Source organism: Carlito syrichta, unplaced genomic scaffold, assembly GCF_000164805.1.
Source record: "Carlito syrichta isolate Samal-C Ts95f unplaced genomic scaffold, Tarsius_syrichta-2.0.1 Scaffold314110, whole genome shotgun sequence".
Taxonomy (NCBI): Eukaryota; Metazoa; Chordata; class Mammalia; order Primates; family Tarsiidae; genus Carlito; species Carlito syrichta.
The window spans coordinates 279623-305393 of NW_007258206.1; positions in this window are offsets into that span (position 1 = coordinate 279623).

Consider the following 25771-nt stretch of genomic DNA (forward strand, 5'->3'; position numbering starts at 1 on the left):
GCCACTGCACTCCAGTCTGGGCGACAGGGTGAGACTCCAACTCAAAAAAAAAAAAAAATAGAGGTGGGACCTGAACACAGCCTGACTCCAAAGTATTCTCCTCTTTTTTTGAGTCGACGTCTCACTCTGTCACCCAGGTTGGAGTGCAGTGGCATGCTCACAGCCATCACAGCCTCGACCTTCTGGATTCAGGTGATATTTTAGCACTTCTGCCTCAGCCTTCCAAGTAATTGGAACCACAGGTGAGCACCATCACACCCGAATATATATATATATATTTTTTAATTGTAGAGACGAGGTCTTGCCAAGTTATCCAGGTTGGTCTTGAATCCCTGGATTCAGGCAATCCTCTTGCCTCAGCCTCCCAAATTGCTCCCAAGTACCTCCCATGTGTGGCTTAAAGTGTATTCTCCTCTACTATAAAATCTTCCTGCTCCCTTGTCCCATCTTTGACTTAAACTTGACTGTGACAACAGATATGTATCTGGGATTGATTGTGTGAATGCTAGAGCTTGCAGGAAGTTCAACTTTCACTCTGTATTGTCCTGTTCCAAGAATGTATGTGGTACTTGATACATTTTAAAAATAAAGATTTATTAATCCAGTTTATTAATCAAGGCTTGCCTGGCACCCAGGATGCTGCAACAAATTCTTTTTTTTTTTTCTCTTCCTTCCCTTCTTATCTTCTCTGCTTCATCAGGCATGAGATTTGTGAATGTAAAGAGTTCTTTGGTTAAAAACTTTGCTTTGTTGCTGGGAAAATGTGTCTAAACATCAGATTTCCATATGTCGTTCAGTCAAAACATATGCTACTTCTATTGACTTTACTCCAGGTTGAAAATTTCAGGATATACTGTAAGATGTCATGGAGGGAAAATTAGAGTTACAAATAAAGCTTCAAGAGGGTTTATCATCATCAAACAAAAGTAGGACAAATGAAAGAAGGGAGAGAAGGAGGGTAGGGAAGAAAGGAGGGGAAAGAAAAGGAGGGAAATAAAAAGGGGAAAAGATACATAGTTAGGGCTTACAACAACAACAAAAAAGGTAACTATGTGAGATGATGGGTATGGTAATTTGCTTGACTGTGGAAACACTCTATATATGTTTATCAAAACATGTGCATCTTAAATATATACAATTTTAAAATATGCACATTTTCCAAGGCTTGCCCAGCACCCAGGATGCCGCAACAAATTCACAGGAGCATCCTGGGATATGTTAAATATTTGAAGGAAACACGGCAACATCTGTCAGATACCAGGCTAACTACTAGCTCAAAATAGTTCACAGTTTTCAGCATTGGATTGCACAACATTTTTTTGATGATGCCACGTCTTTGTAAGACTGGATTTTTGGCAGTTGCTATGTTAAAAAGCAAGTATCAAGGGAAAATCAGCACAGAACAAGAAATGAAGATGGTGATCATATTCCAAGGTTTGAAAAGTGGTACTCTGCCCCACAGATGCACACCTGCTGTGAAGAAGTATTATAGTTATTTTAATAAGAATAAAAATATTCTCCTTTCAAGTTCCATGTATTATTTTTTCAAATAGTTCTTTAAAGTATTGGGACATAAATGCTTGTCAGTTGTTAGGACCTACCTGCTTAATTGACCTACCAACCTACTTAATGGTTCTTTTGGCATAAGGGTAGCATGAATCAAGAAAGTCTGAGAATCTCTACTGTATAATACAGACTAATTTAGAGGATCATGCCAAATTTATGCTTAATCTGGAGTCATAATCACTTCTCTACATTTTCCCATTACTTTAAAGTTAGCTTACCGTTAACATGTGTTTGATGCATTTCCACTTGACATTGAGTTTGATTTTTATGATGTTGAAAATAAAGGAGTTCAGGATCTGAATCAACTGATCCGGGTCTCAGTTGTTTCCAGCACAAATTTACGCAAATAACACAAGGAAAGAGAATGGGATTTTTTTTTTTACTTCGGCAAAACTTTGGTTTAAATTCCGGTCACTCTACTTTCTCTTTTGGGTCCACATCTGTAAAACAGGAACAAGAATCCATTGCAGGGCATTGAAAGATAAGTGAGATCATGCGTGTAAAATACTGTGTCCTTGACACACAATTTCCTTTGCTCTTATGATTACTTTAGCCACTAAAAGGTGAAAGGTGTTTTACATTCTATCAACGCATGACCACCCAAAGATTTACATACGGAATAAAAAGATTACTACCTCAGGGGACTGAGTCTAATTCTAACAAATGCAGCAAAGGAAGAAAAATTCAAAGAAAATGGATTGCAGCTGTATTTGAGGAGATCAAATTAATGAATAATGTGGAACACAGATTTGGGTGGCCAAGCTAAGATCAAGAAGGAGATTTTCCATGGCCAAAGATGAAAAGAGTGACCAGATTAATAGGGAGGCCTAGAAGTCATGCTCTCCCCCACCTTGCCTTGGGGGTAAAAGGAAGTGCAGGCACTATTACTCTTCATTAGTTTTCTGTTAGTTATTTTTTCCTAGTACCGTTCCTAGAGTTTTGTAACCAAAATATCCCAAATAAAAGTTGAAGCAAAGGACTTTACGTGGCTTCTTAAATGGTCTTCCTAGTTTTGGGTATCTGAATATATTTATGAGCACTAGTGAAGCAAGTGCCTGGAAAAAAGAGGGTGGAGGGGAACAACCTTGAGTCAAGCTAAGGAAAAACTTGGAGTTTAGAAAAGCCTAAACAATTAGGAATTTTAACTCCTGGGTTAAAATATTACTTATAATATGCCTAATTAGGCAGTTTTTCCTCTTCGAGATTTGCTCATGCCAGGCCTTTCTGGAACAAAACTTTCACCTGTTGTTTGCTTCCTCTCTTCTTTCTCTAACAAACTTTGTTTTAAAACTTTTTTTAAAATGCCTAATTAATCATAATAACTATAGATGTTATCCAAAACTGTCTAATTTCAAGGTCCAATACCCACTTTACCACTGCTTTTCTGGAAGTTCTAGCGAGAGCTATTAGACAACAAAAATAAGTAAAAGGTATGAAAGTGGAAAGGAAGAGGTAAAACTCTCTCTCTTGCATATGACATGATCCTATGTATAGGGGATCCCAAAGACTTCACAAAAAAAGCTATTAGAGCTAATAAATAAATTCAATGAAGTTATAGATATAAAATCAATACACAAAAATCAATTGTGTTTCTATACACTAGGAGTGAAGTGTCCCAAAAAGAAATCGAGAAAGCAGTTCCATTTACAATTGTATCTAAAATAATTACTTAGGAATAAATCTAACCAAGGAGGTGGAAGATCTATATACTGAAAACTTAAAAACATTGCTTAAAAATGTTTAGAATGTCTGAAAAATGGGAAGGTATCCCTTGGTAATGACTTAGCATTGTTAAGATGTCAACACTACCCAAAGCAAGCTACAGATGCAACCAATCTCTATCAAAATTCCAACAGCTTTTTTTGCAGAAATGGAAAAGCCAACTCTCAAATTCATTTGGGATTATAAGGGACTTCGAATAGCCCAATCTTTGTAAAGAAGTATAAAATTGGAGGACACAAACTTTCCAACTTCAAAACTCACAATAAAGCTACAATAATTAAAGCAGTATGGTACTGACATAAAGACAGGCAAATAGATCAATGGAATAGAATAGAGAGCCCAAGCCGGGCTCGGTGGCTCAACCTGTAATCCTGTGCCTTGGGAGGCTGAGATGAGTGGATTGCCTGAGCCCGTGGGTTCGAGACCCACCTGGGCAACTTGGCGAGACCTCATCTCTACAATGAATTTTTAAAAAAATTAGCAGAGCGTGGTAGCGCACGCCTGTAGTTCCAGCTACTTGGAAGGCTGAGCCAAAAGGATCGCCGGCGCCCACAGGTCGAGGCTGCAGTGGCTGGGAGCGGCCACTGCACTCCAGTCTGGGCGACAGAATTAGACTCCAACTCAAAAAAAAAAAAAAAAAAAGAATAGAGAGCCCAGCAGTAAATTCTCACATATATGGTTAATTGATTTTCAATAAGGATGCCAAGACCATGCAATGAAGAAAGGCATTCTTTTCCAACAAATGCTGCTGGGAAAACTGGATATCCGTGTGCAAAAGTATAAAATTAGACCTTTATCTTACACCATATATAACAATTACCTTTTAGTGGATCAAAGATCTAAACTTAAGAGCTAAAATTATAAAACTCATAGAAGGAAACATTAAGCAACATTTTTTATGGCATTAGATTTGGCAATGATGTCATAGATGTGATACCAAAAGTATCACCACAAAAGAAAAATATAGATAAATTAGACTTCATCAAAGCTAAGAATTTTATGCATCAAAGGACACCATCGAGAAGGCAAAAATACAACCTACAGAATGAGAGATAATATTTGCAAATTATATCTCTAACAAGGAATTAAAATCCAAAATATAAAAAACTTCTACAACTCAATAACAACAACAAAAAACCCAACTTAATGAGCAAAGGACTCAAATAGACATCTCTGCAAAGATACACAAATGTTTAAAAAGCACACAAAAAAATGTTCAACATTATTAGTCATTAGGGAAATGCAAATCAAAATCATGAGATATTATCTCACACCCATTAAGATGGCTGCTACCAAAAAGCAAGCAAACAAAAACCAGAAAATAACTAATGTTGATGAGGATGTGGAGAAATTGAAACCCTCATACATTTTCAAAGGAAATGTAAAATGACGCAGCCACTGTGGAAAATAGTGGTTCCAGAAAACTTAAACTTAGAACTACCACATGACACAGCAATTCTCCTTCTAGCTATATATCCCAAAGAATTGAAAGTAGAGACTAAGATGTCTGTATACCAATGTTCATAGCAACATTATTCACAATAGCCAAAAGGTGGAAACAACCCAAATGTCCACTGACAGATGAACACAATCAAAATGTGGTATATACATACAATGGAATATTATTCAGCCTGAAAAAGGAGTAAAATTCAGATTCATGCTACAATACAAACGAACTTTCAAAACATTAGGACAAATGAAATGAGGCAGCACAGAAGGACAAATATTATGATTTCACCTACATGAGGCACCTAGAATAGAAAATTCAGAGAGAGAGAAAGTGGAATGGAAGTTACCATGGGCTGAGGAGAGAGGGATGGAGGAGTTATTGCTTAATGTATGCAGAGTTTATGTTGAATATGATGAAAAAGTTGGTGTAGATAATATACAAGAGAAGTTTCTAGAAACTAAACTAACAGACAAGCTCAGGTCACATTGGGAAGGGCTTTGATACATGCTAAGGAAACTAGTCTATTTGACAGTCAAAGAAGAGCCACTGTAGACTTCTAAACAGGCTTCTAAACATTACAAGCTATGCGGAGATTCATGTTTGGAAACGTGACAAGATGGAGAAAGACTGGTTCTCTTGTTGATGCTCTGGGTCAGTAAGCTCTCATCACCTTACCCTATACTGACACTTTTGGAATAAACATGTAATCACTTTCTTAGGGGCCATGAAGCAAGACTTGAGAAGAGTTAAATTTCTGCTGTTGAGTTTCCAAACATGTCCATTTCTAGGGGAGCTATTAACAAGCCTCAGCTTAGCCAGTCAGCGGTGGCTCTTGTTCTTGTCATTTCTCTTACTGATGCTTGTATTGTTGCTGAGACTGGAGTTTTGTTTGTTTTGTAATTGATGCTGTAGTGCATAGCTGGAACTGGATGTGTGGATCCCATTGTTATCTTAATTAAAGTAAGAGGCAAGCTCCTGTGTTCCTAGTTTAGCATCTCTGATCCTTACTTAATCTTGGCTTTGGCATTTCCACACAGAATAGCTTCTGGGGACCTAGCAACCCTCTATCCCTCCGGCACCTGCTACCTTCTCTGCTTATCTACTGTGATTTAAATGATTGACTCCTGCTTTCTGGTTTTGATCTTCGGTATCTCAAATTCTCTTACTACACCTGTTCAGTTAAGAATTCATATGCTCTATTCTTAATAAAGAGATGTGAGTGCTTTACCAAAAAAGTCACCTGTGATAACTATCTCAGGCTGTGCTCTTAGAAGGCAGATGGTCCTGGTTTTTTGTTTCTGTTTTTTCAGCCTGTGTGATTTCTGCGACCTGACTTGGTATCACTTGAAATGGAAGGGAAGGGCTTCTGCCACCATAGACTTGGTTCACGGTTCACGCACCTTAATTCCAGACTTCACAGGAAAACTCCACGTTTCTGATCACTGGTGCATTAAAGTGTTAAAACTTGGATGTCCACAAGACAAGAAAAACAAGACTATAATTTGGTCTCAACCCTGTGTTTTGGGCCTAAGTAAGTAAACCCGATTATAGCACATCCTCTCACCCAGGAAACAATGGTGAAGAGTCAATAACACGTCTCGTTTGGCTCCATATTCAAGAGTGAAATCAGAAGTCATCAGAGAATGAACCAGGAGATGGAATTTGGAGAGTCAGGATCCCAACTAGAGAAAGTCAAGCGTCTTTTAAACTCCACTCGTAAATGTTTTACATGGAGAAATGTTCAGGATGGGTTGGGTTTTATATCTTTTAGCAGAATGATCCCAAATATCCCCCCAAATAAGTCTGCAGGGACAGCCCTTGGCTACTTTCATCTTTCCTGGTGTTCTACTTTCCTCCTCTGCTTCTGCAGTAGTTTTTCTTCTCACACATTCCTCCTAACCCCACCCATGCAGGGTAAGATCTCAAGCCTTAACTTGGGTTTCCTCTTCTCTTTTTCCCTCTTAACCCAACATCTTCCAAGATTTTTGAAGGCAGAAAAATAGAAAATTTTAAAGCAATCGGTAGAAATTGGTTGGATACCCGTCTAAAAATTATTATCAAACCAGATTGGCTTGTGCCATCAAAATTATTTTAAAAGCTGCAAGAAAATTCAGTAGCTAAAAATGTTGCAGTTCAGGCTGAAGAATATTTTTAATGCCTTTAAACATACAACTCAAAAAGTGAGAGAAGTAGACAATTTAACACCAGCTTCCCCTCAAGCTATGTGGCAAAGTCAAGCTATATATCTGAGGGGCTGCAGTAACTCCAGTTCATATTAAAAGCAAAACCTGTGGCAACCCAACATTGAAGTCACAAACTTAAAGCCCTAGAAAGTCACACTGGTTGCCATCTGGTGATCAATCCTAAACAACCTCTGTTTTTCTGTAACGTGTCAGAGAATTGAAACTTCTTATGGTAATATTTGAAATTGGAGTTGAGATTTCAGTAGGTTGTACAGAAAGACTGCTCTCTCTCCACACTTGATGAAAGGGAATTAGTGTGTGTCTCTGCTTCACTAGAGCCTGGTCTCTCTTGCAAAGGCAGGGGTGGCAAACTCTGCAGGTCAGTAAGAGCAAGACGGCCTCACGGGGCATGGAGTTGGACTCCCTTGTGTTACAGTTGGAGAGACTAAGGCTAGGAGCAGTTAAGTGACTTGTCCAAGCCACTCCTCTAGTCTGGGACATTTCTAAGTGAGAATCCCAAGTGTTCTCTTTGGTGCTGAGATGCTTTGGGGCAGAACTCTGGACTTCCCTATTAGATTGTATTGAGAGCCAGGCTCGGTGGCTCAGCATGTAATCCCGCGCTTTGGGAGGCCGAGGTGAGTGAATTGCCTGAGTCCACGGGTTCGAGACCCACCTGGGAAACTTGGCGAGACCTCATCTCTACAATAAATCAAAAATGAGCCGGGCGTGGTAGCGCGTGCCTATAGTTCCAGCTACTTGGAAGGCTGAGGCCGAAGGATCGCCGGAGCCCAGCAGGTCGAGGCTGCCGTGGCCAGGAGCGTGCCACTGCACTCCAGTCTGGGCAACAGAGTGAGACTCCAACTTAAAAATAAAATAAATTGTATTGAGCACATTCACTATTGTGACACTTGATTTATCCATGCCAGAGTGGAGGCTCAGCAAATGAATGAATAAATGAAATACATAGGAAGGCGAGCTCAGCATATCTAAATACAAGTTTACCAAAAAGTAATCGCTGAACTGCCCAAGTTTTCAAAGGTTCACTAAGACATGGGCTAGGGCTTGGCATGGGCTTCGAGACTAACTGGTGTGTCTCTTCTTCACAGCAAGTATCTATCTTCTAGATCCTAGGATTTGGGTTGTAGTGTATCTGCACATGTATCATACAAAGGAACCACTTGATCTTTCACGTGAAACAAAACAAAATCCAGCACACCTCAGCTGATGTGTCAAACAATACCATCTCAGAGCCCATTACTGATCCAGGGAGACCTCTCACAGTGTCTATGACATAGCTACAAACAAAGTGAGTATTTATAAGATTATACTGGTGATGGAAACAGAATAACAGGATTTTAAAAAACTCTTCCCTTCATGAACTAAAACAATAGTTAAAGAGACTGTTCATTTGGAGGAAAAAAGTACTTCTCAACAGCAAGAAGAACTCAGAGGACCACCAGACTATATTTGGCACAGGAAGATAATAGGAGTCGGGCTTTCAGTGACTTAGTCAGCTAGTTTACAACAAGAATGACATAACACTCAGAAATAACAACAATAACAAAAACAAACCCAAACCCTTGCCGCCTCCTCCCACTCAAAGAGCAGGAAGGGGTGGGCACCAGCCAGTACCTTCCAAGAAATGGTGCCTTTACCTGGAAAAAGTGAACTCTAACACATGACATTTGCTCTAAAAAATCACCGAATGAGGAAAAGTAAAGCCCACATGTGAATTTTCTCCAATATCCAAAACAAAAAGGTAATGCCACAGACTGTTAATATTTTTCTAAGAAATTATATTTAGTCTCTCCTCTTGCCTTTTTGACCTTCAGGAGAGGGAAAAAAATTAATTTCAGAACCTCTTAGTACTGGTGAGAACGAGCCCTGTTTTCAGAGGGTGACAGGTGCCAGGCCTTACCCTGTTCAGATAATTTTCTCTGTCTCTAAATGTTTTGTAATCAGATGTGGTAGCTCACGGTTCTCTTTATTCCAAACATAGCCAGGAAGTAATTTCTTAGACAGTTTAACTTTGATAGCAGGTAATTTTAATCCATCGTAAACATCAGCCTGACATGGACTTGTTATCTTCATTATTTTAATTACTCTTTGGGGCCACATCCCCCCACCCCCTTTCCAAGGAGTGAGTAGAAATTGGCAGCTTTAATCTTATCACTCCATGGACCAGATAATTTTTTTTTTTTGCTTAGTAATGTCATCATTTAGCTGTATACCTTAAGTAATGAAATTTGTTTGTGAAACTCTTTATCTTAACCAAAAAAAGGGAAAAAGTTACCTTTTTTCATGGGAAGTCACCCACCTCTGTCACACTGCTGTCTGTGCTGCTCTGAACAGCTGACAGTTTCTGTTAATTTAGTTTCACTCCCCAGTTCAACTTCCCATATGGAAAGCTGGAGTGATTTTTGAATAGCAGCAAGTGATATGTGATGTGGCAGCAACTGGCAACTCTGACATTGAGCTTGGCTGTGGCCATTACCCAGGATTCCTTGCTGCTCCTTGAGAAGCAATTACAATTTCACAGGCTGGAATTAAAATTCCCTGTGGTATGCAATAGAGCAACTGACACTGTCAAAGTGATTTCAAGCTGCTAATCTCTTGCTGGAGTATGAGTGAAAATAGAGTTCCTCTTCATGGAAATGGAGGTCTGACAACTTTAAAACTCAGAATCTTCGATATGTTTTAATTTGCACTGAGGTCAGCCAGCACTGCCTCCTCCAAGCAAAACTCGTTACACCACAAGTTGGTGGAAGACCGGGTGTTTTCGTGCAAGGAGGGTTAGGAGGAGGAAGAAGTGTTCAGACTGGGAATGAATATAACAAAAACCAGGCCCTTGTAAGAGCCAATTGAAGAAGAAATAGGGGACAACTTCGGAGATATAATTTGGAAAGGACACAAAGGATAAATGCACTTTATGGTGGGTTTTCTGACAGTTCTTCATGGAGATCGTCTCATAAATCAGAGGGTGCAACCCCCACTCTGCCAGGAAGAACCCAGAGACAATGTGTTATCATAGAACGCTCGGGCCTTTGGGCACTAGACCTGGGTTCTGATCTCTCTCCTCCCACTCACCATGTGACCACTTACCATGAAGTTTAAACTCCTTAAAACTCAGCTTCCTCATCTGTAGAAATGGGATCAAACATACCTACCATGCAGAGTTGTGATGGATCAGGTATGAAAAGTGTCCTTCACAGCAGCCCATACATAGTATGTGATGATCAAATAGTAGCTGCTATGAACAAACAGAAAGGCCTTGTTCAGTCATGAGTTCCCCAGCCTCATGACTTGTCATAGCCAATGACCACTGGCAGGGTTCTTAATAGTTTGTTTTCAATGACTCACTTTTGTTTGCTTTTTGAGATGACTCACTTACAAAAGTTAAATTTATTTTAAAGGAAAACTTTATATCATGAATAGAACATCTATTCCTCTTGCCATACATAGTTACCATTTAAAACAATGAAAAATAAAAAAAATGTTATTAATAAATTCTGCTTAGACAGCACGACTTGAAGAAGGTCCTGGACTTGAGGCTTATGGTGTCCAAGAAGGCCAGGTGCGGTAGCTCACGCCTGTAGCCCCAGCACTTTGGGAGGTCAAGCTGGGTGGATTGCTTGAGTTCAGGAATTCGAGAACAGCCTGGGCAACATAGCAAGACCTCTACATTAAAATTTTTAAAAATTGCTGAGTGTGGTGGTGCACCTGTAGTCCCAGCTACTTGGGGAGGCTGAAGTGGAGGGATCACCAGAGCCCAGGAGGTCAAGGCTGCAGTGAGCCATGATCGTCATGATCATGCCATTGCACTCCAGCCTAGTTGAGTGAGACCCAACTCAAAAATGAACAAACGTGGGGCTGGGTGGCTCAGCCTGTAATCCCGCACGTTAGGAGGCGGAGGTGAGTGGATTGCCTGAGCTCGCGGGTTCGAGACCCGCCTGGGCAACTTGGCGAGACCTCATCTCTACAATAAATCAAAAAAATAAGCTGGGTGTGGTAGCGTGCGCCAGTAGTTCCAGCTACTTGGAAGGCTGAGGCGGAAGGATCGCCGGAGTCCGGCAGGTCGAGGCTGCGGTGACCGGGAGCGGCCACTGCACTCCAGTCTGGGCGACAGAGTGAGACTCCAATTCAAAAAAAAAAAAAAAAATGAACACACAAAAAACAAAAAAGAGGCAACAGAACTGATAGGCAACAACGCTATATTGCCCAAACGTCACACATTGGACTTTGGAGAGGGTTTATTTGTATTGGAGAAGGTATTTATGCCACCCCTTCTCCTATCCGACAGATATATCTGTTAAGTGAGATACTGGTATCAATGATCATTGATGTTTGTCCTCTAAATCTCATGTTGAAATGTCAGCCCCAGCGTCGGAGGTGGGGTCTGCTGGGAGGTGCTTGGTGTGAGGGCGGATCTCTCAGGAATGACTTGGTGGGGTGATGAGTGTGTTCTCACCCTATTATTAGTTCCAGCAAGAGTTGGTTGTTTAAAACAACCTGGCACCTCCTTTTCTCTCCTACTTCTGCTCTCGCTGTGTGACACACAGCGGCTCCCCTTGCCTTCTACTACGAGTAAAAGTTTCCTGAGGTCTCCCCAGAAGTCAAGCAGATGCTAGTGCCACGCAGAACTGTGAGCTAAATAAACCTCTCTTCTTTATACAGTGCCCAGCCTCACGCATTTCCTTATAGCAATGCAAAACAGACTAACAAAATAATCGATGATGTGTTAAAATTCAGTCTGATTCTGTGGACTTAATTAAACCTCAACAAGAGTTTTTCTCGAGTAAGAACTCTAGACCTGAGTAAATACAATCACATAAAAAATTTCCCTCCAAGGAGTCAAGGAAGCAAATGTGGGTTCAGTGTTGTGTAAGCTTATCAAATACAGTGTCCTATTAATGTGAGGGGTCATTTGTTATGGTTTCCCTTGTTCATATACCATTTCCATTGGTCATGGAGACAAGAGCTCAATGCAGATCTGCCTGAGGGACCCTGGCATTGTCCCTTCTCCATAAAGTGCTTTCTCCTAATGGCTAGAATTCTACCTTTCATTTTAAAAATTGAGATGAAATTCATGAAAAGTAAACTTAAATTTTTTTTGAGTCAGGGTTTTGCTCTGTCACCCAGGTTGGAGTGCAGTGGCACAATCCTCCCTTCTCAGTCTCCCAAGTAGCTGGGACTACAGGCACATGACACCACATCTGGTTAATTGTTTAATTTTTTTGTAGAGATGAAATCTTGCAATGTTGCCCAGGCTGGTCTCGAACCTGCTTGGGCTCAAGCAGTCTACCTGCCCTGGCATCCCAAAGTGTGGGATTACAGGTTTAAGTCAATGCACCCAACCCTAAACATAACCTTTTTTTTTTTTTTGAGTTGGAGTCTCACTCCATTGCCCAGGCTGGAGTGCTGTGACATGTTCATGGTCACCCCAGTGTCGACCTGCTGGGCTCTGGCGGTCCTTCTGCCTCAGCCTTACAAGTAGCCGAGGCTACAGGTGCGCGTTACCACATTTATTGTAGAGACGAGGTCTTGCCACGTTGCCTGGGGTTGGACTCGAGCCAGAGCCCAGCAAGTTGACAATGGGGTGGCTGTGAGTGTGCTATTGCACTCCAGCCTGGGTGACAAAGTAAAACTCCGACTCAAAAAAAAAAAAAGAAAAAGAAAACTGTCTTTCCTGTCAGTAGGGTAAAAATAAGAAGAAAAAGAAAAAAAAGAACAATATGTGTCCATCTGTATTTGTCTGAGACCTGCTTTCAACTCTCTGGGATGTATGAGGGAGAACCCTCAAAAAACCTGAATTTTTTTTTTTTTTTTTTGAGTCAGAGTCTCACTCTGTCACCCAGGCTGGAGTGCAGTGGCATGCTTCCGGCCACCACAACCTCGACCTGCTGGGTTCAGGCAATCCTTCGCCTCAGCCTTCCAAGTAGCTGAAACTACAGGCACACGCCACCATGCCCGGCTAATTTTTTATTTATTGTAGAGATGAGGTCTCACCAAGTTGCCCAGGCTGGTCTCGAACCCCTGGGTTCAAGCAATCTTCTCACCTTGGCCTCTCAAAGTGCTGGAATTACAGGCTGAGCCACCATGCCCGACCCTGGAATTTTTTTTTTTTTTTTTTTAGGTGGCCCCTTGTAGTCTAGGCTTTCCCTGCTAAGTAAGTTTTCTAGGAACCTATCAACACTGGTGACCAGTTAGCATTGTTGTAAGAGGCTGCATTCTGCTTCAGTGAATTTTTTCTTTGGAGATTCTTTCAACACATTTACCCATTTCATGATGTGTGATTTACGAGCACACCTGCCCATATCATGCTGAATGTCCTGCAGCTTTTCACCCAAAACAGCATGACTCCTGTGCCCCACCCTCCCTGTTCACCTGATCTCATCCCATGCGACATTTTTTGTTTCCCCAATGAAAAACGTTCACAGGAGGGGCACACCTCATCAACAAGGGTACCGGCACAATGAATATTTGTATACCTAACCCTGAATTATACCCCACAATTTTAAAATAAAAAATTTAAAGGTGAAAAAAATAGTTTGCAAAGGAAAACATTTTGCTGATGTGGAAGAGGTGAAACAAAGCATAGTAGAAGACTAAAAGGCATCCAAATTACTGAGTTCAAAGACCATTTAGATCAATGGAAAAAGCATCTCGATAGGTGTATTGCAACAAACAGAGTGCTTTGAAGGTGACTAAAATTTAAACATGTGAGAATAAATAAACAATTTTTTATAAATAAATTCCAGGTATGTTTGGGTCACCCCCCCACACCCCCGACTTGTATACCTGGGAATGGAATTGCTAGGTCATGAAGTAATTCTATATTTAACTTTTTGAGGAACCGCCAAATCGTTTTCCTAGAAGTCCACCTTTGGCAATTCATTCTGTTGGACTATGTGTTTCCATTTCCTAAGATCCTCTTTAAAATTTGCTATAATCAGCTGGGCACAGTGGCTCACACCTATAATCCCAGCACTTTGGGAGGCCAAGGTGAGAGGACTGCCTGAGCCCATGGGTTCTAGACTAGCCTGGCCAACTTGGCGAGACCTCATCTTTATAATAAATCAAAATATTAGCTGGGCATGGTGAGTGCCTGTAGTTCTAGCTACTTGGAAACCTGAGGAGGAAGGATCGCCTGAGTCCAGCAGGTCGAGGCTGCGGTGGCCGCGAATACGCCACTGCACTCCAACCTGGGCGACAGAGTGAGACTCTGAACTCAAAAAAAAAAAAAAAAAATGTGCTCTAAGAATTTTCAAGGCCAGGCTCGGTGGCTCAGCCTCTAATCCCAGCACTTTAGGAGTCAAGGGCAAGTGGATTACCTGAGCCCACGGGTTCAAGACCAGCCCAGACAACTTGGCAAGACCTCCTCTATACAATAAACCAAATATTAGCCAGGTGTGGTAGCACGTGCCTGTAGTTCCAGCTACTTGGAAAGCTGAGGCAGAAGGATCGCCTGAGCCCAGCAGGTCAACGCTGGGGTGGCTGTGAGCATGCCGCTGCACTTCAGCCTGGGTGATGGAGTGAGACTCCAACTCAAAAAAAAAAAAATTTCAAGCATATCCAAAACTTGAGAGTACCACAAACCCATGCACTCACCTCTTATCTTCATCCACCATCAACTTTCTGCCATAGCTGTTTCACTGATTTCTCCCATCCTCTGCCTACTTTTTAATTTTTGCTGAGAATTTCAAAGCAAATACCAGACATCATGAAATATCCCCCCCAAAAACTTAAGTATACAACAAAAATGGGGAGGACCATCTTCTTACATAATCATCGTAATAAAATCAACACTAATTATTTTCTTAATGTCAATCAGTACATAGCTTATATTTATATTTTCCCAGTAGTCTTAAATTACTGTCTTGCCTTTGATTTGTTTAAATCAAGATCCAAACAAGGTCCATTGTATTTGATTAGTATATTTCCTGACCCACTCCTAGAATCAGTCATTTCTCCAAGGAGCCCTGGCTCCTTTTATTAGGCAATGGCATTAGAAACCAAGATCTGTGGACTAGGTGTACTAGTTGCTGTTAGGGTGTCATCGCTTTTAGACCCTCTCAGTTGACAGAGCAAAGGAATGTATGTGTGTATGCCAAATTGTGTATATACACATTTCTAGAACTATTTCTACATAGAACCATCTGTATCTATACAGATGAGTTCATACTGATGTCTCGAACTCTAAACTATTACCACATGTATCATTCTAGCCTCCTCCTTTCACTTATCTGTAAATTTCCACTCCAACAGTAAGAAACCTGACTCCCACCATCTGCTGTTTACTTCCTCAATTGTTCAGTTCCATACATAAGTATAGCAGTATCAGAATTGCCAACTTGAACCCCTGTGGAAAGCTACTTTATTGGTTAGAGTGCAGTTCCTTTTGCCTTTAGTCTGATAGACTCCATTCATTTCCAGAGTTAGTTAGGTCAACCCCTTATTCTGCCACCTCCTTCAGTGGGGTTGTTTTATACATTTGGGATACATTCAGATTCTTTTGCCACATTTTGCATTCCATCCTGACCTCCAAAATGATTTTTAAATTCATATACATTAAGGTTTATTATTGTTTTTTGTTTTTTTTTTTTTAAGTCGGGATCACCACAGCCTCAACCTCCTGCCTCAGCATTCTGAGTAGCTGGGACTACAGGCGTGCACCACCATGCCTGGTTAATGTTGTTGTTGTTGAATTTTTGTAGAGATGAGATCTCGCTATGTTGCCCAGGGGGTCACAGACTCTTGGGCTCAAGCAATCCTCCCACCTCAGCCTCCCAAAGTGCTGGGATTACAGGCATGAGCCACTGTGCCCAGCCTGTATTGTACCTTTCTATGGGTTTTGATAGATGTTCAATGTCTTATATTCAGTGTTACAATATACAGAATAGTTTCACTGGGCTAAAAAAAATCTCTGTGCTTCACCTGTTGAGCCCTCTAGCCCATTTCCTGAATTCCTGAGAACAATGGATCTGTTTATCATCTCTCTAGTTTTGTCTTTTCTATGATGTAGTAGGAATCATATAGTCTGTAGCCTTTTTAGAGTGGCTTCTTTCACTTAGCAATATGTATTCAAGACTCATATGTGTCTTTTGTGGCTTCATAGTTCATTTTTTATCACTGAGTAATAATCCACTATACGGATGTTCCACAGTTTATCTGTTCAGCTATAAAAGAACGTTTTGGTTGCTTCTAGCTTTTGGTATTTATGTATAAAGCTGCTATAAACATTAGTGGGCAGGTTTTTGCATGGATTTGAGTGTTCAGCTCATCTGGGTATCAAATACCAGGAAGTGACTGCTGGATCATATGAAAAAAGGATGTTTAGTTTTGTAGGAAACTGCCAAACTGTCTTCTAAAAGGGCTGTGCCATTATGCATTCTCACCAGCAATGAGTTACTATTCTACATCCCACCAGCAGTTAGTATTATCAGGTTTTTTGGAATTTTTTTTTTTTTTAGGTGAGAAAGCAGGATTTATTGAAAGGACAGAAAAGCTCCCAGAGCGGGAGGAGACCCAAGGGGCTCGCCCCAGGTTTTTTGGATTTTAACCATTCAAATAGTTGTAGAGTGGTATCTTGTTATTGTTTTAATGTTTTCCTTTAAAAGGAAACAACACAATTATTTTCTACTTTATAGCACTCACAATAATTTACGAACTCTGGAAAAGGAATCAACATGAATGTGAGCCCCCCACATAGCCCTACTTCCCTCACATCTTACACCTCCGACAGCACAAAAAGAGGAGGGCTTTTATAACTAAGGAAAACTTATTATTGAAATGGTCTGAGACAGTGGCACACGTTCAATATAAAAATGTCTGAAGACATTTTATTAGCAAAAATCGGAGTAACCAATGGTAGGAAATAGTCCTCTCTCTTGGATCACACCAGACTCACAAAAGCCCCCCAGTGGCTCCTTTAGCCTGTCTAGATAGCAATTTCCATTACAAGTGTCTTATGCTGTGACAAACAGCAAATCACAGGATGGGTATTGGAAAACACTGAACCACTCTGCAGCCAGCCAGTGTTCTCCCAGCCCTCTGTGGTTTTCTCCGGGGTGTGCACACTTCAAGCAATTACAGTACCAATCATTCCATCATCTGCACACCGAGGGAATTGTGTAAAACTCAGAAAAGAAGGAAACACTTGGAGCACACAGTCTCAAAACAATAAACACTATCTATCAAAATCCACAAATCCACACGAGGAAGTTCAGGAGACATCCTCCCGGCCAGTCACCGCTGAACTAACCACACTGACTCGCTCTTCCTCTCATTCAAGCCGTACACCAACTGAGGACCAGGAAATAGGTCTGGAAGCTGCTCTGCCCAATGCCTGGACCTCTGCTCCCAATCGGAGGGTTAGTGGTTTGCCCCCAAAATGACATTTTACTTACTATAGCTATGAAAAGTTGTGTTGTGGAAGTGAAATGTGAGTTTTAAAAGAAGGAGACTTGTGGTCATGATTTCAGTGAAACAAAATTTAGTGCTTTGCCAGGATGTGATAAAGGTGAGTTGCTGACCAAAATGGAGAGTAAGTAACTATAAGGGAGCAAAAAATTGTGCAAGTGTAGAAGAATCTCGTACCTAGATTTTCTTCACAGGTGACCAAATTCTCACTCCTCCTTAGACAAACAGAAACTGAGAATTGAAAGTGTTGCGTATGGATGTGGTTTATACAAAAAAGATAACTCAATTCCAGTCAGTAGACCCAGGCTCAAAGAAATGCTCTGGTGTGATGGGAAAGATCCAAATAAGTGAAGATTCATCAATTTAAGGTCAATTTTTATTCCTCAACTTTAACCATATTTTGTAATTAGTCAGCTAACTTGACCCAGTATTAGAAAGAGTATTGCTAATGTAATACTACCCTAAATAAACCAGGAATAAACAATCATCATTTTCTCCTCTGAATTAATCATCCTTTAAGTTGCCCACAATCCCACGGTCCAATTAAACGACTAAACTCAGGTTCCCACCAGCCTTGCAAAGCAGGAGAGTCCTGGATTGCTGACCTGGTTTCTCAATATAGTCCTGTATGCTAAACTGATATTGTCATTTTGTCTGCTTTTGTCATTTTTGCCCGTGTTGGTGTGAAATATGTCAACATTGGAAAGGGTGATAAGTCAACATCTGCCTGATGAAGCTAGCTAGCTCATTTTCACTCTCTAATTTAAAACAAATGCTAGGTGATAGATCAGATATGTCAATCAATGTAGACATAAAATGCCTTATTTTGGACACTAATATATCGTCAATGTTCCTTTCTGAATGTTTGGAATTAGCAACTATAAATGTTCGGTGGTTTTCGGGAGTTTTATAATTTTTTCTGTATGTCCTAATAGTAGAAACATTGGCATCATCATAATGTATATAGCATTAAAAATTATTTGGAGTATCTTGAGAAAAACAAATTTATTATTATAAAGCTACAGTGTATATTGCCTAGCAACTACTTTTCCTTTCTTAATTTGTTAAATCATTACTCCATTCAAAATTACTCAGTCAAATAATTTTACTTAACAAACACTAATCTTGTAATTCATCTTCTGTTAATAAATGCAATATTTGAGTTCTGAAATAGCTTTGGGGAAAACTTACAAATTACTAGTGGAGATTTGCTTTTCTGGACAGACCATTTATTTTGATAAACTCTAAAAATTAATCAGATAAAAAACTTTTCTTAAACATCACTCTTTGAATTTTTTGGCTATCAAAGAATAACACCTATGTTGGCATTTGCCATTACTGTGCAATTGAGAATTTTGAATGGAGAATGACCTACGAGGTCGTTTAATTCACTTAAAATTGATTCTCCCGCCTGCTTCTTTTTTTTTGTTTTTGAGTTGGCGTCTCACTCTGTCACCCGACTGGAGTGCAGTGGCCGCTCCCGGCCACCGCAGCCTCGACCTGCTGGGCTCCGGTGATCCTTCCACCTCAGCCTTCCAGGTAGCCGGAACTACAGGCACGGGCTACCACGCCCGGCTGATTTTTTGATTTATTGTAGAGGTGAGGTCTCACTGCCCAGGTGGGTCTCGAACCCGCAGGCTCAGGCAATTCACTCACCTCAGCCTCCCAAAGGCACGGGATTACAGGCTGAGCCACCCAGCCCGGCTTCTCCCGCCTGCTTCTAAAGTGACCTGAGCTTTTTCAGATATTTGTGTCTTCCCATAATTACCATCTCTGGCATTTACAAAATAACGCTTTTACTTTTTCTGTTCATCATTAGCTTTTTCCTAAGAGTTTCCTAAGTGTTTCTCTTGAGCAAATTTCTGATGTCACACGTCACAAAAATTAACTAAGAAAAGAAGAAGATGCCATAAATTATCCTCCCACACACTCAAGGAAAGCACCAGGGAAAGGAGACCACGGCTCCCTGTCCTTCGTGAAGACATTTATCAGAGCTGCCATCCTCCCAGCTGCCAACCACTTCCTAGTTCCCTACAGTAGGACTCACCAGTCGGAAAAGAGGGGGAAAGAGTTAAAGATACAGAGCGGAAATAGAGAAATACTGGAAAATTGGGAAATGCTCCAATTTACCACCTAATTCTAACAATTACTATTATTTTTTGAGTTGGAGTCTCACTCTGTTGCTCTCACGACCACCGCAGCCTCAACCTGCTGGGCTTCCTTCTGCCTCAGTCTTCCAAGTAGCTGGAACTACAGGCATGCGCCATCGCTCCTGCTAATTTTTTTCTTGATTTATTGTAGAGATGAGGTCTTGCCAAGTTGCCCAGGCTGGTCTCGAACCTGTAGGCTCAGGCAATCCTCTGACTTCAGCCTCCCAAAGTGCTGGGATTATAAGCGTGAGCCACCAAGTCTGGCCAACAATTAGTCTTCATAGTTTTTCGCAAAATACCACATGGTGGGACTAGAAGAATAATATCTCAGTAAGTCCTGCCACTAACTAAAACCAACAGGTGCAAAAACACTTCCAGAAGATGTGTATTATTCTGAATCAAAAGGACAGAGAAAGAAAACAACATGTGCTTTTTCATTTTGCCAGGCACAATAGCAGGTACTTTACAGGAATAATCATATTGAACGCAACTCATAGCCTTTAGAGTTATTTGTGAATTCACACTGCATTGAGATAGGACATACTAAGACAAAGATGATTGTGTCTTCTTTTTATTTTATTTTATTATTATAAAATTGTGGGGTACAGTTAAGGGTTAGGTATACAAATGTGCATCGTTCAGGCACCCTTGTTAATAAGGGGTGTCTCCGTCCCCAGACAGATATTGACTACCATAAGTCCCACCTCCCTTCCCCTCCCTACACACCCCATAGTTTTCCACCACTGTCAGTCCTTTTTTTTTTTTTTTTTAAAGTATTATGGTAGATATTCAAGGTCCACTATATGAGTGAGAACATGTGATACTCGGATCTTTTCTGTGAGAGATCACTCAGTATTATAGACTCTAGCTCCATCCAGGTTGCTGCAAAATTCATGATTTTGTTCTTTTTTATGGCTGCGTAGTATTCCATCGTGTATATGTACCACATTTTTAAAATCCAGTCCTCTTTTGATGGACAGCATGGTTGGTTCCAGGTTCTTGCTATTGTGAACAATGCTGCGATAAACATTCGTGTGCAGGTATCTTTTTGATAGAGTGATTTGAGTTCTTCAGGGTATATTCCCAGTAGGGGGATTGCAGGGTCATATGGGAGGTCGATATTTAGAGCTTTTAGGAATCTCCACACTGCTTTCCACAGAGGCTGCACTAGTTTGCACTCCCACCAACAGTGTAGGAGTGTTCCCTTTTCCCCACACCCTCTCCAGCAAATGTTATTTTTTGAGTTATTGATAATGGCCATTCTGACTGGAGTTAGGTGGTATCTCAGTATGGTTTTGATTTGTATCTCCTTGATGATTAGTGAGGTTGAATATTTCTTCATGTGTCTGCTGGTTGCTCGGATGTCTTCCTTTGAGAAGTGTCTGTTCATATCTTTTCTCCACTTTATAATGGGGTTGTTGGTTTTTTTCCTCTCAGCATGTTTGAGTTCCTTGTAGATCCAAGATGTTAAGCCATTGTCAGACCTGGAGTTGGCAAATACTTTTCCCCAGTCTGTAGGCTGTCTCCCTGCTCTCTTGATGGTTTCTTTGGCTTTGCAGAAACTTGTCAGTTTAATGAGGTCCCACTTGTCTATCTTATCTCTTATGGCCTGTGCATTTCGGGTTTTGTTCAGGAATTGGATGCCAGTTCCAATTTCCATAAGGGTATGTCCTGCATTTTCTAAGGTTCTTACGGTTTGAGGTTTTACATTTAGGTCTCTGATCCATTTAGAGTTAATTTTTTTGTGTTTGGGGACAGAGAGGGGTCTTGTTTGAGTCTTCTGCATGTGGTCAGTCAGTTTTCCCAGCACCATTTACTGAATAGGTTCTCCTCTCCCCAGTGGTGGGTGGTGGAGGCTTTGTCGAAGATGAGTTGGTTGAGAAATTGAGGTTTAGCTTCTGGAATCTCAATTCTATTTCATTGGTCTATATGTCTGTTTTTGTGCCAATACCAAGCTGTTTTGATGATTGTAGCTTTATAGTAAAGTTTGAAGTCTGAAACTGTGATACCACCTGCTTTGTTTTTTTTTTTTTTTTTTTTTGCTGAGGATTGTTCTGCCTATTCTTGGACATTTGTGTTTCCATATGAATTCCTGTGTTGTTTTTTCTAAATCTGAGAAGAATGTTGCTGGTAATTTGATAGGTATTGCATTGAATCTGTAGATTGCCTTAGGTAAGATGGACATCTTCACAATGTTGATTCTTCCAATCCACAAGCATGGTATATTTTTCCACTTGTTTGTGTCATCTTTGATTTCTTTGAGCAGTGTTTTGTAGTTTTCATTGTAAAGGTCTTTCACATCTCTGGTTAGGAAGATGCCAAGGTATTTCCTTTTTTTGGCTATTGTGAATGAAATTGTGCTTTTTATTTGGGTTTCTGTTTGTTTATTATTGGTGTAAAGAAATGCAATTGTCTTTTGTACATTTATTTTATATCCTGAGACTTTGCCAAAGTCCTTTATCAGTGTAAGAGGTTTTTGACAGATTCTCTTGGGTTTTCAAGGTACACGATCATGTCATCTGCAAAGAGAGATAACTTGACTTCCTCTTTTCCTATTTGGATACCCCTGATTGCCTCCTCTTCTCTGATTGCTCGAGCCAGGACTTCCAATACTAAATTGAACAGGAGGGGTGAGAGTGGGCATCCTTGTCTGGTTCCAGTTTTCAGGGGAAATGGTTTCAATTTTTGTCCATTCAGGAGTATGCTGGCTGTGGGTTTCTCGTAGATGGCTTTTACTATTTTGAGGTATGTTCCCTGTATGCCTAGATGTTCGAGGGTTTTTATCAAGAAAGGGTGCTGGATTTTATCAAAAGCTTTTTCTGCATCTAATGATATAATCAGGTAGTTTTTGTTTTGACATCTGTTAATATATTTAATTACATTTATGGTTTTACGAATGTTGAACCAGCCTTGCATCCCAGGGATGAAGCCTACTTGGTCATGATGAATGATTTTTGAGATGTGTTGCTGAATCTGGTTTGCTAGGATCTTGTTGAGAATTTTAGCATCTATGTTCATCAAAGATATTGGCCTGTAGTTCTCTTTCTTTGTTGGATCTTTACCTGGCTTGGGTATCAATGTGATGTTAGCTTTGTAAAGTGATTTTGGGAGAGTTCCATCTTTTTTAATCGCCTGGAATACCTTCAGTAGGATTGGTATCAGCTCCTCCTTAAATATCTTGTAGAATTCTGCTGGAAAGCCATCTGGACCAGGGCTTTTTTTTTTGTAGGTAGTTTTTTTATTACATAGTCAATTTCCTTGATTGTTATTGGTCTATTTAGGGTCTCAATTTCTTCTTGTTTCAACCTAGGCAGGTTGTGTGATGTCAGAAAGTCCTCTATTTCCTTAAGGTTTTCAAGTTTGTTTCCATACAAGTGTACATAATAGTCTCTAATGATCTTTTGTATTTCTTCAGGGTCAGATGTGACTTCATCTTTTGTGTTTCTGATTGTGTTTATTTGGGCTTTTTCTCTCTTTTTCTTGGTTGGTCTAGCTAGGGGACCATCAATCTTGTTTATCCTTTCGAAGAACCAGCTTTTTGTTTCATTAATTTTTTTGTATTATCCTTTTGTCTCTCTATCCTGGATTTGGGCTTTTATTTTGGTGATCTGGATTCTTCTGCTGAAATTAGAGTTTTGGTGGTCTTGCTTTTCTAGCTTCCTTAGGTGGCTTGTTAGGCTATTAATTTGTAATCCTTCCATTTTCTTCATGTGCATTTGTAGGGATATAAATTCCCCTCTTACTACAGCTTTCATGCTGTCCCAGAGATTTTGGTAAGATGTTTCTTCATTTTCATTTGTTTTCAGGTAACATTTAATCTCTGTTTTGATTTCATCATTGACCCAGGAGTTGTTTAGCATCATGCTGTTTAGTGTCCATGTCTTTGTGGGTTTTAGGGGTACCTTGTTGGTGTTGATGTTTATTTTTATTCCACTGTGGTCCGAGAAGGTACATGGTAAAATTTCAGTTATTTTAAATTTGCTTATACTTAATTTATGGCCAAGTATGTGGTCAATCTCAGAGTACGTCCCATGCAGTGATGAGTAGAATGTATATTCTGTGGTCTTTGGATGGAGTGTTCTGTAGGTATCAATTAAGTCCATTTGGTTAAGAGTCACATTGAGGTTTCAGATCTCGTTGCTGATTTTTTGTCTTGATGATCTGTCTAGGGTTGTGAGTGGGGTGTTGAAGTCCCCAGCTATGATGGTGTTGGAGTCGATATCTTTTTTTAGTTTACCTAGAAGCTGCTTTATGAAAGTTGGCGCTCCTATGTTGGGTGCATATATGTTTAAGATGGATATTTCTTGTTGATGGATTGAACCTTTTAGGATTATGTAGTGACCTTCTCTATCTTTTTTAATTTTTAATAGCTTGAAGGGTATTTTGTCTGAAATTAAGATCACTACTCCTCCTTTCTTTTGTGTTCTATTTGTGTGAAAGTTTGTTTCCCATCCTCTTACTTTGAGTCTGTGAGTGACCTTTCTAGTGAGGTGAGTCTCTTAAAGGCAATAGATTGTTGCCTGGTGATATTTTATCCATTTTGCCATTCTATGTCTTTTCAGTGGTGCATTTAATCCATTCACATTTAGGCTAATAATTGAAATGCAAGAGTTGATCCCTGTCATAAGGTTCTTACAGGGTTGTTGTTCTTCCTATTTGTGTGTTGTCTTTCTTTTGGTTTTAGGGTTGGATCATGTGTGTTTTTAATCTTTTGCCTGTACTCTTGTGAAGAATGTTGTTGTTCCTTTTTCCTTTTCTTCTGTGTTCAGTACTTTCTTAAGTGTTTCTGGTAGAGGTGGTCTGGTGGCAGCATAGGTTCTTAGGGATTGGATATCTGGAAAAGATTTCAATTCTCCCTCACTAATGAAGCTTAGCTTGGCTGGGTAGGTTATTCTTGGTTGAAATTGTTTATCTTTTAAAACTTTGAAGATAGGGCTCTAGGCTCTCATAGCCTGGAGGGTTTCTGTAGATAAATCTGCTGCTATTCTAAGTGGTCTTCCCTGGTAAGTAGTCTGGCCTTTTTCTCTTGCTGCCTTTAGGATTCTTTCTTTTATGGCTACTTTGTTTAGGCGAATTATTATGTGTCTGGGAGTTGATCTTCTCATTTGTTGTCTTGCAGGGGTTCTCTGAATCTCTTGTACTTGAATTTTTGCATCACTGATAAGATGAGGGAAATTTTCTTGAATGATTTCATGAAATGTTTGTTCCAGTGTGACCTCTGACTCTCTCTGCCTTAGGAAGGCCAATTACTCTTAGATTAGGTCTCTTGAAGTAATCATTCATCTCCTGAAGGTTTTGTTCTGACTTTTTAAGCTTCTTTTCTATGTTTTTGACAGTTTGGTTTAGTTCTGTATTTTGGTCTTCAAGTTCTGAGATTCTTTCTTCTGCTTGGCTAATTCTGCTTTCCATGCTAATTAGTTTGTTATTTATTTCCATCACAGTATTCTTTACTGCTGTTATTTCTGTCATCAGCTCCTTCCTATTTTCCTCTTGTCTCTCAATTTTTTAAATTCTCTCGATTAATGCCTTGATGTCTGAATTTGTTGCTTGTGAACAGTCATTCTGGGGGCTCTTCATTATTTGTGTTCCGAAGTCTGTTTTCTCAGTGTCTGACCTCCCAGGGGTCTGTGTGAGCCCTATATTCTTCTTTTGGTTTTTCTTCATTTGTGCAGATTTTTCCTCCCTACTTTTCCCTTCCCTCCACTTCCCCGTCTTCTTTAATTCTGTTATTCAGGGGTGGAGGGGTTTCTTTTACTTCTGTTTGTTCAATCTCCTATTCTTCCAAATGTATTTCCTCTGGCTTTGTTCAGTTCTGGAGTTGGACTGTGGGTTGAGGGCAGTCCTTTTTGCAGTTTTGGGATTTAATTAAGGGGGGAGCTGTGATTCAAAATCTCTCTGCAGATCGCAGTATTCGCCAACAGCTGTATGGATAGTCTGAAACCCACTTCCCGCTGCCTTGGAGTCTGTCCATGCAGTGGGGTTGTAGGTTTACTCCCCGAAAGTAAAATGAGGTTAACAGAGGGAAGAGGACGGAGCAGGCAGTGGGGGGAGGGGTGTGGAGAGAGAGAGGAGTGAGAGGGAGAACAGTTGAGTGTGCCGACTGGTGAGTGAAAAGAGACACAAAGACTGAAACAAATAGAAAGAAAAACAATAACCATGACTGAAAACTAACCAACAACTATATAAAAAGTTAAAACATACAATGATGCTAACATACACACTGACCAACCTCCTTATTGGTATGCTATTCCTTTATACAAAGATGGGGTTTACAGAGAAAT